This window comes from Anoplolepis gracilipes, chromosome 4, assembly GCF_047496725.1.
Source record: "Anoplolepis gracilipes chromosome 4, ASM4749672v1, whole genome shotgun sequence".
Taxonomy (NCBI): Eukaryota; Metazoa; Arthropoda; class Insecta; order Hymenoptera; family Formicidae; genus Anoplolepis; species Anoplolepis gracilipes.
The window spans coordinates 16,256,502-16,269,694 of record NC_132973.1 but is presented as its reverse complement, the minus strand read 5'-3'; the positions used below and the strand labels follow the sequence as shown (position 1 = coordinate 16,269,694).

At 36.9% G+C, this 13,193-nt stretch overlaps 1 pseudogene; it reads left to right on the top strand.

Annotated features, from left to right (window-relative positions):
* Nucleotides 1–832: 832 nt before the first annotated feature.
* Nucleotides 833–3,155, top strand: LOC140664614 (uncharacterized; annotated as a pseudogene).
* The last annotated feature ends 10,038 nt before the right edge of the window (nucleotides 3,156–13,193 follow it).

Genomic DNA, 13,193 nt, shown 5'->3' with positions numbered 1-13,193 from the left:
TTTTGAGTCCCTAGCTTCTCGCCGAAGAGACTATGCCAAACCTTTTTTTTCTTTTTTTCTATTACATTTTTTCCTATTACCTATTAATCTTAAACCTATATAATCTTAATCCTAATTCGTCTGGGTGGGTTTGAGTCTGCGTTTCCGCCATACTAGTTATCACAGATACATAAGCTTCGGCGGCGCAGCGTGCACAGCTACCTTACGATTAAATTTTCTTATTCCTATCGGGTCTGGGTGGACTCGAACCTGCATTTACGCATACTCTTCGCCTTAGACGAGTTTCCGCGCCGCAGCGTGCACGACCACCGTCCAATCCTATTATCTCATATAACAGAAGCATACATTCATCCGAACAGTTTTGAATCTATGAATGTGAAAAGAGCATTTCAGATGTTGAGTCATACTTTTTCTGCCGCGATAAAAACAGCTGGCCACGAAAAAGAATTAAATACAAATACGTGGCAAGCAACAGCAGAGTTTGCAGAGCGCTTAAATAATATTATTGATGCCTGCAACTCTTACAGTATCAATATTTCATTTGGCGGCAAACGACCATTATCCTCTAAAAATCCAGATATCGAAAATTTATTAACAGATTTTGTCGAATGGTGTTCAAGATGGTCTAAGTCAGCAGAAAATATAAATCAAGTTCCCTGTTTTAGAGGCTTTGTCATAACTACAAAAGCTATTCTTGCAACTTTTAGAGACCTTCCAAATCAATATTGAAGGATTTGAGCTTGCGACAGGATTATGTAATCAAGATTCAGTGGAACACTTATTTTCAAAACTAAGACAACGCGGAGGATTTAATCTCAATCCAACTGCAAGAATGGTCCGATTGTCTGTGAGACATATACTTTCCACAGGATACATTCAAGCCAGTGACAAAGGCAACGTTCAATGTCCAGAAACCGAAACTCTCATAAATCAACCAAGTGGACTCGTTAAAATTTTCAATCGAAAATTCTATGAATACGATTGTTACGTCCTGTCGGTTCCACGTTTTTCCTCCCACGAAATGAACAATAATCGTCCGATCGGTCACAAAAAACGGGTCGCGCAATAGAAAAGAACCGTTATTATCAAATAATGTTTAGACCTACTAAAAACGATATCTAAACAAATACCGGAAGGGATCAATAACGAAATCCTCTAAACAACGAAACAGACAAACATAGCTGCATAATCTTAAGAAAGAAACAAATAATGCCGCTACGCACTGTCGGCTCCACGTCTTTACCTCTTATAAAGATAAAGCAATAATTGCCCGACCAGTCATAAGAGGGCCGCGGAACGAAAAAATGTTTTAAACATTGAAATCGATGTTCAAAGAAATGACCGAAAAGGATCGATAGCGAGATCCCTTAAATAAATAAATGGATAAAAACAGTTGCATAATCCCAGGAGATAACCAAATGAAGAATCTCCAAATTTCCTAAGAGGCCGTACAGAGCCCACCAATCAGCAACAATCAAAAATAAGGAGGAGAAGGATCTCACCGAACGACAGCTTTTTACACGTCAAAATCTCAAAAATACTCCCGCCCAAATTGTTAACACGCCCTCAAGATTTAATATAAAAAGGGAAGACTCGCGCATTACGAAGACCACAAAATTAAAATCAGTCGATAGTACAGCGTCAGATTCATTCGGCACAGATTTTTCGGTCGTTCGCTGACTCAAACAATTCGTTTTACACAGCGGGAGTTCCGATTACGTCTTAAAACCTATTAGAGTCAGTGCTCAACAACGACCACCCGCCGAGCAAGACCCACAATTGGGGCCACAACTACACCAGCAGCTAAAACGCAACCAATCTGTCTAAGTAGTAAGTTTAATTTCCTTCTCTTTTGTTTTTTTTTACATCGTTTCCTTTCCCCTTTATTCAACCCTGCTCTTTATTTAAAGTGCCTAAAATCGCGCCGACCCGCCGATTCTCGCGTGCAACCGAGACCATAGATCGGACGACACGACCGTGTGCGAAATCGCGCCGTAACATACATAACACTTTTCGCAAATTTTTATTATTATATTTTTTTTTCTTATTATAAACTATTGTAACAAATACCAACCAGAATAAAATCTTTAGAATCACACTCGTTCCCCTTCTTTTCTGGTAGATGACCTCCGTACTTATGTAACACCCGCGATCCACACACTCATACAAATAATTTTAAAGTCGATATTAATAAGATCATATGTAAAATGGTAAGAATTAATTGAATAAATGTTAATCTAAAAATACTAATGATCGGTAAACTTATTTAACTCCCTCACTCCCTCCACGCGAAAGATCACACAAGGTCCCGTCCCGCGTAAAAGAGATTCGATTCTCTTACCAAAAAGGGACCACCGAGAGAGCGTTCGCATAACAGAGTAATAACGATATCCGTCGTTTACCTGTTTGCTAATCTGCAGCTCGCTCGACCGAGTCACTCGTCGATAAGACTTTTGACATCGGAACAGTTCTTGTTACGCCCTTCCTCTGACCCATCCTCTCTACGGGCCTGGACGTAACACGATCATAACGTTGGGGAATATGACGAACCTGACATCGATTTGCTTACTGAAGATGTAAATATTCTTTTCCAAGAATGTAATATAGAAGAAATCGAAAGTGTAAATTCATCTGACAGTAGTTATGATGAAAATGCTATTGCCTATTTTGCTGGATTTGGCGCGAAAAAGCATTGCTAAAAGCAATTGTGAACGCTGTCGCAACGTATCTTGAAAACTCATATCATGAAAACTCCAATGGATAAATCGACAGCAAATGAAAAATATATAGAATTTCGTGAATATCAAAATGAAGATGAAGATGCTCCAACAGTGACGAAATTAGTGCGACCAACAACTCTATATACAAATATTATCAAAACACAACTAATGGCATTTAATGATACGTGGTAATATCACTGGGCATCTGCACAGATTCTGGATAAAATTATGAAAGAATGTATAAACGCAACGAATAAAGCACATCTAGAGTGGCTTGATAAAAATGGTAAGTGTTATGAGCATCGAATACAAATATTAAAATATATGCTTACCATAAAATTATATTCCCGCACGAGATATAATAATCGTGCTGCAAAAACTAATAAATTTTCTTATAGGAAAGTTGGAAAAGTCGGAAAGTTTTTAAGTAAGTAAAAGGTAAGGAAATTAAAAAAGAAAATAAAATAAATAAACTAGTATAGAATACGTGATAATAATATTATTTAGAAAATGTGATATATTAAAATAAATGTGTACTTATTTTTTCTTTTCTTTATTATTTTATGTATCTTGCAGTTTTATCATTGTGTAAAATAATATTTACTGTGTTGTATCATGATATTACATTTATTATCAAAAATGTATATTATATTTTACTTTGCAGTTAATATTTTATAGTAGTAAAAAAAGCATGAATTTTTCAATTTCTTAGAAGATCGCAATCACAGTTGAAGTAATTACATAAATCATAAACTAGTAGGTCTCATCACAAAATAAATAAATTAAAAGTTATAATATACGATCATGCTAAAAAATTGTAAAATCATGCATTTCCTTAATACCAATGATAATATGAGGTACATATAATGATAATAACTATTTTTGCTTATAACACAAAAACTACGCTTCAAATCAAATTTTGGTAAAGGAAAAATTGTCTTAGAATTGTGTCAGAAATACGTCATTTTACGGACGGAAGGCTGTTCTGGGACACCTTGTGTATATATATATATATATATATATATATATATATAACATATATTATAGTGAAAACAATATAAAAATCCCATACAGAATTTAAAAAGAACAAAGCTCTGGAAGATAACGAAAGTTAGACAGTCACACACAAATATATACAATTAATTAATTAACTCTTACTTATACAAGGTGTCCGAAATAACTTGAACACGATAATATTCTTAAAACTCCTTCTTCATTTTATTCGATATGAATAATAATTACAATATACATATGCATATATATATATATATATATATATATATAATTAACAAAATGATCATACCTATATACACGGTGGTACAATAATACACACATCATACATTACATAAATCAAGTATAAACGCATAATGAACACCCAGAAATAACATGTTAATTACATAGATACACGCTCCATAATAAACACACCATAAAATTATATAACAATAGTCACCTAATATACTCGGTGATACAAAAATACGCGCGTTATAAACTTATCATCTATACAATATTTAATCAGTATCTGAATATTATAGACATGTTATCCACTCAGTAACACGCAAATATACACATCCTATAAATAATTTATATACACGGTGACGCAATAATACGCATAAACGACGCATTCTCAATAAACCTATTATAACTTATTACAGGCATACTCATATATTAACATATGCATAATCAACATATCATTCACACGGTAACACAATAGTTCCGGATCTTATAGCTAATTCATACACATTATTTAAATTACACACTCAATCTCTCACAATATAAACTTGTCACAAATTTATGCGTTTATACACACTTACACACTCTTCATTCATTCATTGTAAATATATTACGGCATATTACATGTACATTTATACCATTATTACTTATATATACAATATATAAACTTTTACTACTAGTTATAATGATATACATATAGTTATATAATTGCGAGTTTAATGTCTGTAAACTAATTTAGACCTCGTAATCCACAAATAACGTTATGCAACATTATAAATAATTGTTAATTAATAAGTTAATTAGCGAAATGCTCTCATATCTCTACAATTATTTAAGTTCAACGCTATAATACAATGCGGCGATAAGTAATTAATCAGATAAGTTATCGTAACGCTAGTAATAATTGCGATATATCTAGAAATTAACGATATAAATATTATATTATAACGCTAGTACCGAAGCTTCCAGAACAATCAGGAACCGTCGGATCACGTGAAAATTTCGGACAAACACCGTGACCGCTTACTATTGCTTGGCGCGTGATACCCGTGACAAACAAGCGTGACCAGGATCGGACCATGTCGCGCGCGCTACACTTCAGAAGGGTGGGAGCCCTCAGCGACCACGGGTATATAAACGGGAGCACCGTGCGCTCAGCATTCAGTTTTCGCTCAGACAGATCAGTTCATTCAGTTTTCGCTCAGACAGTTCAGACAATTCAGTTTATCGCTCAGACAGTTCAGACAATTCAGTTTTCGTAGTTAAGTCAGTATTAGTTCAGATCATTCAGTTTTCGCAGTTTAGTCAGTATTCAATCAATCTTCGATTTAGACAGATCAACAGTTACAGCAGTTAATTCAGTATTCGGCTTTCGCCCTGACAGTAAAATCAGTTTTCGCTCATTCAGATATTCGTTTCAGTCAGTATTCAAATCAGTTTTCGCTCATTCAGTTCATTCAGATCAGTCAGACCGACAGTTCTTACAGTTCGGTTCTCGAGACATTCAGTATACATTCAGTATTCAGTATTCATTAAATTCACTTTACGTACAGACAGTTATTCATACGATTTAATAATCGGTTATCTTTATAGCATTCGATCATACGTACGTTCTTACAAATTTTCACACAGTGTAATTAATATTTTATCTTTGAATCAGTGTTTTTAGTTCATTACTCGGTATTATTCACACAAAATCATTAACTCAGAGAGACTTCGAGACTAGCATATCGCAAATATTATTAATTAGTTTCCAGTTCTTGCATTTACCGTCGTATAAATTTATTCTTGATTAATTGTTTCCACTGTCACTATTATATTTTCTTTCTTTTTTTCGATTTTCACAACGCTCACAATACATATCGAATTCTATCTATCACTTTCAAATACATTTTATCTTAATTTTCATTCGCAGTAAATTTATCTCTATCAACAATATAAGCGTTATATCTTTTCTTCTCCAGACAATCAGATTATTATTAATGCCGCCTATCTAATATCGTTTAAGTCCGAAACCTGTCCGCGCGTGAAATTATAGTCAAAGAAAAGTTCTATTAACTAATGTTATAATCCTAATAATATTGTAGATCCACATTCTCGTATACACCCGCGTGGCAGTGTGTTCCCCAGTGGTTCCTGTAACATATAATAATTTAGTGAAGTGAGTACGTTGTCATTATTATTAAGATATATTCGTGTGATCATTAATCATATTGTATACGTGTAATTTACTCGAAATATACATACCTGTGTCAGTTCGCGGCCCCTGTCCATTCCGGGCGTCGGTCATCTTCTCAGTGTCAATTCTTCTCACCGTTAATCTCTCGTGTCCACACACCTGTAAATATAGAGACAAGCTTTCTATTCTAATTTTAATACTGAAATTATCGGGCAAATTAGTGCTACTTATCTGACGAGGTCATCCTTCCTTCACGCCTACATCGGGCTCTCTCTTTCATCCTGCGTCGGTGCGTGCTTCCTCCAGGGCGTTCTTGTATTCCTTATAGCTTCTTCTTTTAATTTTTTTTCTCTTTTCTTTTTCCTTATCCGCTCACCTGTGGCAAGGTCCGCGACGTCCGCCTTAACATACCCGGAGCCTCAGATATCTGTAACATATAATTGAAGAGATTAATATTTTATTCGGACGTCTTCATAGGGAGTGTTATTAGACAGAGAGCGATAACCATCCTTACCTAAACCGTAGTGCGCCTCCTTCAGGGCGATCTACATCCTTCCTACGTAGCGCGCCTCTTTCAGGGCGACTCTACGTCCCTTCTAGCAGTGCGCCTCTTTCAGGGCTGTTCTGCCTTCATCCCTCGTAGTGTGCCTCGTTCAGGGCTGGACTACCTCTATCTACGTCGCGCACTTCTCTCAGGACGAACGACTCTCATCTCTGAGGAGCGCCTCTTTCAGGGCATTCCACCTCCTAGCGTGCAGCGCGCCTCTCTCAGGGCGATCTGCCTCCTCTCAGTCCACGAACCGCGCCTCTCTCAGGCCGTCTCTCACAATTCCTCCGATCGCTCTTCTTGGTCTGAAATATAAAATAAATATTAAATTAAAGTAAATTCATTAAGGCTCACCCTGTCCCCACAACCCGTCAGATAAAATCAAGTTAACTCGTTTAGCAATTTACATTAGCGCGTGTACGAGCCCCTTATCACCTATCATAACCGACCCCCTTGGTTCTGTGTGTATGTTTTTTTTTCTCTTTTCCCTTTTTCATCACTCGTGTTACTATCCCTAACCCCTGTCTATATTCCCCCGTGTATTCAACCATGAAATTATAATTTCGCTTACCTCCTTAGCTGCGTCATGGGTCGGTCACGTCGATCAGGGCGCGCTCATCAACTGAAGCGCCTCCTCCGGTCGCTATACCAAGGCGGCTCTTATTTAACGGTCCGAACGGCCGCGTCTCCACCGGATAGTCAGAATCCCCAGTATCGAGTATTTTACATACCCTCCACCGGGAAACCATACGGCGGAGTCCTCGGTTCCTGACCCGTTCCACGACGCTGTCACTCCACCGGCATCCAGCAGCGGGGCCGTCGCTTCCTCATATAGGCCCTTACCGCCTATCGAATACCGTCCGTGGTCCGTGCCCCCGCCGTTGATAGACTTCGGGATTACGCAACCGAGGATCCTTTCCTTTCAGCCTTTCTTCGGGCGAGTACGCATCTTGCCGGCCGCTGAAGTACCTATCAGTTCGTTTCCCGATACTCGTCCGTGATTTACTCGTCTATTCGTCCTGTAAAATACAAGAAAATATAACTGTATATGTATGTTTAGTATAAAATAATGATAAATACATAAAAATTAGTATACGTAAACAATCTGTACTTATTGTCTACTCACTTCACATCCTCCTCATTACCCATTACGTCCCGACCGCCAGCTTCCGGTGCACCGCTACACTGATCGTGACAGGTTTATCGCTCGGCCACCGCGATCCGCGTACACCAACCACTGCAACCGCACCTCGCTCGCGATCCAGGACGTAACAAGAGTGACTGGAAACTCAATGTCTCGAAGATTTAGCACATCCGTGTAACGCGGGTATGATAATTCTCGTTCAACCCTTCTTTCAGCGGGATACATAGCAGCAGTTACTGCCCATGCAAAACATGCATTGTCTTTGGATCGCACGTTAACTACCGCTCGCTTCATCATTATTTTTCGCGGTAATATAATATGACATCCCGCACGCATAGGATTATATTTATTTATATTTACAGTCAAATTAAGTATACGCGATAATGTCCACCCACTATCACGTTCTTGAAATTCATCGAGAGATGCTAAAGTGGGCTCGATAACACGTTGCTCGTACCATTCGCGTAAATCAGATGTACGAAAGAGTTCACAGTTTTTTGTACTTACACTTTTATTGTCGTGCTTTTCACCCGCCACAAACTCACCGTTAAACACAGTATTCACTTTCACACTGCAGTGTGTTTTGATAGCGTCTCGCATATGTTCGAGCACGATATCACTCGCGTCTTCGAGAAACTGGCGAGGTTTGATATAATTGATATTGATTATCGCACCAGTCGATATACGATTCTCGAACGCTGTATCAATTTCTCACCAAAATAGTGCAGCTTGATGCGCGCTGTGTCCTACACCCGCGTGTACGAAACGTTTGCGCAACGCATTTTTCAGTCCTTTGAGTCGCGCGATCTTTGCGATCAACAATTGTTGATATCCGATCGATATTCGCGGTCGTTTAATTCGACTCTGCTCTTCCAACGACTTGATATAATCATCGCATCGCATCTCCCACGCAAAGTACTCCTCCACCGAATTTATCAAGGTGGATTGATGTGTTAAAACCTGCTCCATTTTTTTACATATAAGGTACACTCGCGGAAGCTTCGACAATAATGGCAAAATGTGACTCTCTGTTCTGATTTGTATTTAATTGTTATATTCTTTTCGCGTTGCGAAACGTTATTCTTTTGTGTAAACATCCGTTATTTCTATAATATCACGTCTCTTTATCTCATATTTCATGGTAATGTAATATAATATGACATCCTGTACGCATAGTATTATATTTATTATTTATATTTATAGTCATATATACATGATAATGCCCACCCACTATGCGAAACGTTATTCTTTAGCGCAAACATTCGTACTGTCGACGCGTTATTCTTTACCGCATACATTCGTACTGTCGGCGCGTTATTCTTTAGCGCAAACATTCGTACTGTCGACGTTCTGTTTATGTTATCATTTAGCAAAAATTTTATCTCACGGTTTGTCATATACATTTGTAACCAAATATTTCAATCATCGTATACATTTGAATCGATTTCATTATACGGCAGCCACACGCGGCGCTCGAGAAAGCACGTGGGGACGCGATTTTTAATAATTTTTAGCAGCCTTACATTGACGCTTGCAAAATTACGTCAGAAATACTCCCCTCCTCATTACGTTTTGCGATATTACAAATTGCTCGCAGTACTTTCAATAGTTTAGTATCGCATCAGTTGTCCGTGCATAAGGTTGTGCTAAAAAATGTGCTCCACAAAAGAAACCAGCAAGATGAATTTTTACAATCCGATTGAGAACGGTGAAATTCAATCAAAGAAAATGTAAGTTTTAATTATTTTCTAAATATTATTTTCTAAATATTATTTTCTAAATATTATTTTCTAAATATTATTTTTTAATATATTTTAATATTTTATATAGCGTTTCATCTCGTCGTGCGGTTTGCATACTTGAGAGAAGGTATATCTTAACCCCGACATCTTACAAATATTTGGAGATTGGAATAAGCGTTGGAGCTATGTCGTATGTGGAATTGATACTTGGTGACAATCGAGGTAATCGATTAGTATTGCCTATCGTACTCTGGCACTTATTGATGCAGAAACGTATAGACATTGAACGACATGTACAATCGACTGAAAGTCAACCATTATGGATCTGCGATCTATCTATCCAAATGATTGCATTAAACGGATCGAGGATTATTAAATTAACATTATCTATAAGTCTTTGTATATACAACCTCAAACATTATTACATTTATTCGATTTTGAAGATTGTATCGATCATATGCATTCATGGTTGTGTCAAAATACACATCTCGTGAATGAAAAATTTAAACAATTTTGTAACGTTTTGCAACGTAACAATATTACTAATGTAAATGATGCTGTGAAAGCGATTCGCGAGAGTAACGCGTTCGATAGCGGATCACTCGTAGATTGCGAATTGTTGGCGTGTGTTATAAATGATATACTTTATGATACTTGTAACAAATCTTTTTAAATAAAAATTTATATTAAACTTATATATGTATTTATTACTTATTTCCACCTTCATCATCTATCCCATCCTTCTTCCTCTGTATTAGATATAACTAGATAATAAGATAACATTTAATATTATAAAAAAACTTAACGTATAAAAATTATTTTTTTCTCGCGTACGCCTTAGCCTCCGTCTTATCGCGCCTCCACTATCCTCCTTCCTCTCTATTCTTTCTCTCGCACCCCATAACACGCTCTCCTTCTCGCTATCCTTCTTCCTCTCTATTCTTTTCTCTCGCACCCATATCTCCTTTTCCTACCGTCATGCTCTCCTTTTCCTACCGTCATGCTCTCTTTTTCCTATCATCATGCACTCCCTTGTCATATACATACAGCGCCTTCCTTCTCACACGACGTCATACTCTCCTTGTCCTACGCTATATAGAATGCCTATAGCACCTTCTCCCTCTACCGCGTTGCGAACGCCTATAGCACCTTCTCCCTCTACCACGTTGGGAACGTCTATCGCATCGTCTCCCTCTACCACGTTGCGAACGTCTATCGCACCGTCTCCCTCTACCGCGTTGCGAACGTAATTATTTATTGCAAATATACATTATGGATAAACAGAGTGGGGTGATTATTTTATCTATAACAGTTGACATTCCACTCTCTCACCATCAGACCTCCGCAGTCAGTCGAAGAGGACACTCCACGTGCGGAACCATATGTATGCCCCCCCTTCAATCAGGGGGGTTTTTGGTACCACCCTACCCCCTCAATCTGGGGGGGACATTTGGTACCACCTTTCCCCCTCAATCTGGGACATTTGGTAGCTCCCCCCTATCAGTACCGGGGGCTGAGGTAAGCGGTTCCCCCCCGCTTACCTCACCTCCCTCAGATCCCTGGATTAGAACTCTCTTATTATATCTACTATACACGACTCGAAAATAATGGAGGTGCACCTCTTTGCAGTGATTTTATATCGCGATTCATAGGCGTTTCTATCACGCATGTCGCGATTTGTCATCTAACGATGATGTTATGTTGAAAAAATTTTTTTGCTGTATTTCAAAAATTAGCAGCTGCACATCGGCGCTTGAAAGTTTTGCAGTTTCAAATTACATGCAGCTGCGGATTTGTCATATCTCGTTGGATTGTTACCTATGGGCCACGTCATCTCAAAGATTTGTCATATTTCGAATATTAACAGCCGTATATCGGCGCTCGGAAGATTCGCGGCTTCAAATTACATATAGTTGTCATTTCGCTATTTGTCACGCACACTTTAAATATTTTAGTAAGATTCGTTAGCGCGTGGATAATTTGTGGTTTCAAATTACATGAAGCTGCGGATTTGTCATCTAACGATGACGTTATGTCGAAAAATTTTTTTTGCTGTATTTCGAAAATTAGCAGCTGCACATCGGCGCTCGAAAGTTTTGCAGTTTCAAATTACATGCAGCTGCGGATTTGTCACGCACACTTTAAACATTTTAAGTAAGATTCGTTAGCGCATGGATAATTTGTAGTTTCAAATTACATGCAGCTGCGAGTTACTTTTTGATAATTTGTCACGTACATTTAGAATATTCAGGTGTGATTTCATCAGAAAATGTTGTCGCACCTCGACGCATTGAAAATTTTAAGCGCATTCAGCTAAAATCTTTGGAGATGTAATTGTTAATTAGCAGCTGCATATAGACGCTTGGAGAAAAAAACTTGCTGTATCAACAATCACTCCCTCCACATTACAATTTGTAGTGCTAAATTGTGAACAATAACCCCCTCCACATTGCAGTGTATAGTGCTAAATTGTGTTTTAATACTTACAGTTATTTAGTATCGTGTCAATCGTTTGTGGTCTCCGCTAAAGGAAGCAATATGAATTATTACGTCCTGATTACGGACACTCTGCCAAAGAAAGAGTAAGTTTTATTTTTTAAATAATATTTTTATTATTTATATTAGTTTTAAATAATAGTTTTAATATTTATATATATACTAGCTTTTACGCCCTTCGCGCGGTCCTCAAAGCCTTTTTATTTGGACCGCGCTTCGCACGGTCCTCATGAGCTACTTACATATTTATGAACCGATTTTCACTAAATTTATATCAAAATATTATAAATTTTTTGAGGATAACTACTATGTTATTTCTTTTTTTATTTTCTGATATTTTATTTCGTGCTGCCTTTATATATATAGATATATCTATATATCTATATATATTATATATTTTTAAAACATTTTTTACTTCCTTCAATTAGTACAATTTTTTTAATTTATCAATTTACAAAATTTCTCGGTATATTATATTTTTTGTAAAACATTTTTTACTTCCTTCAATTAGATGTCCTTGATTATTGAATTCATCAATCTTAATTTTTACACTTTCCTTTTTAGTTGCTCTAGAAAATGCCACATAAAGTTGACCATGAGCAAATACAGGATTTGGCAAATAAATCCCAACTTTTTCTAAACTTTGTCCTTGGAATTTATTGATTGTTATAGCAAATGACACTCGAATAGGAAACTGTCTTCGTTTAAACTTAAATGGCAGTTCCAAATCACTTGTAATTAAATCTATCCTTGGAATAATAACAATCTGTCCTCGTGCAGGACCAGTTAGAACATCCGCATAAATTAAATTATTTTTCAAATTAGTAACAATGAATCTTGTGCCATTACAAAGTCCTTTCTTAGTATTTAAATTCCTTAATAAGATAATTGTAACACCGATTTTTATTTTAAGTCGATGAATTGGCATTCCAGAAGGTGTCAAAGAGTTTAAAAATGTAATATATTTCAATATTTCGAAACATTTTAAACACATCTGCACAAAAATCTTTAAAAAAATTAAATAAAAATTTTTTTTAGGAATATATAAATGTGGAAGTAGTTTGTGGATGCGTGGGTAGATGCATGGGTAGGATAAAACTTAATAAAAATCACCTAGCAGTCATACCTTAAAAAT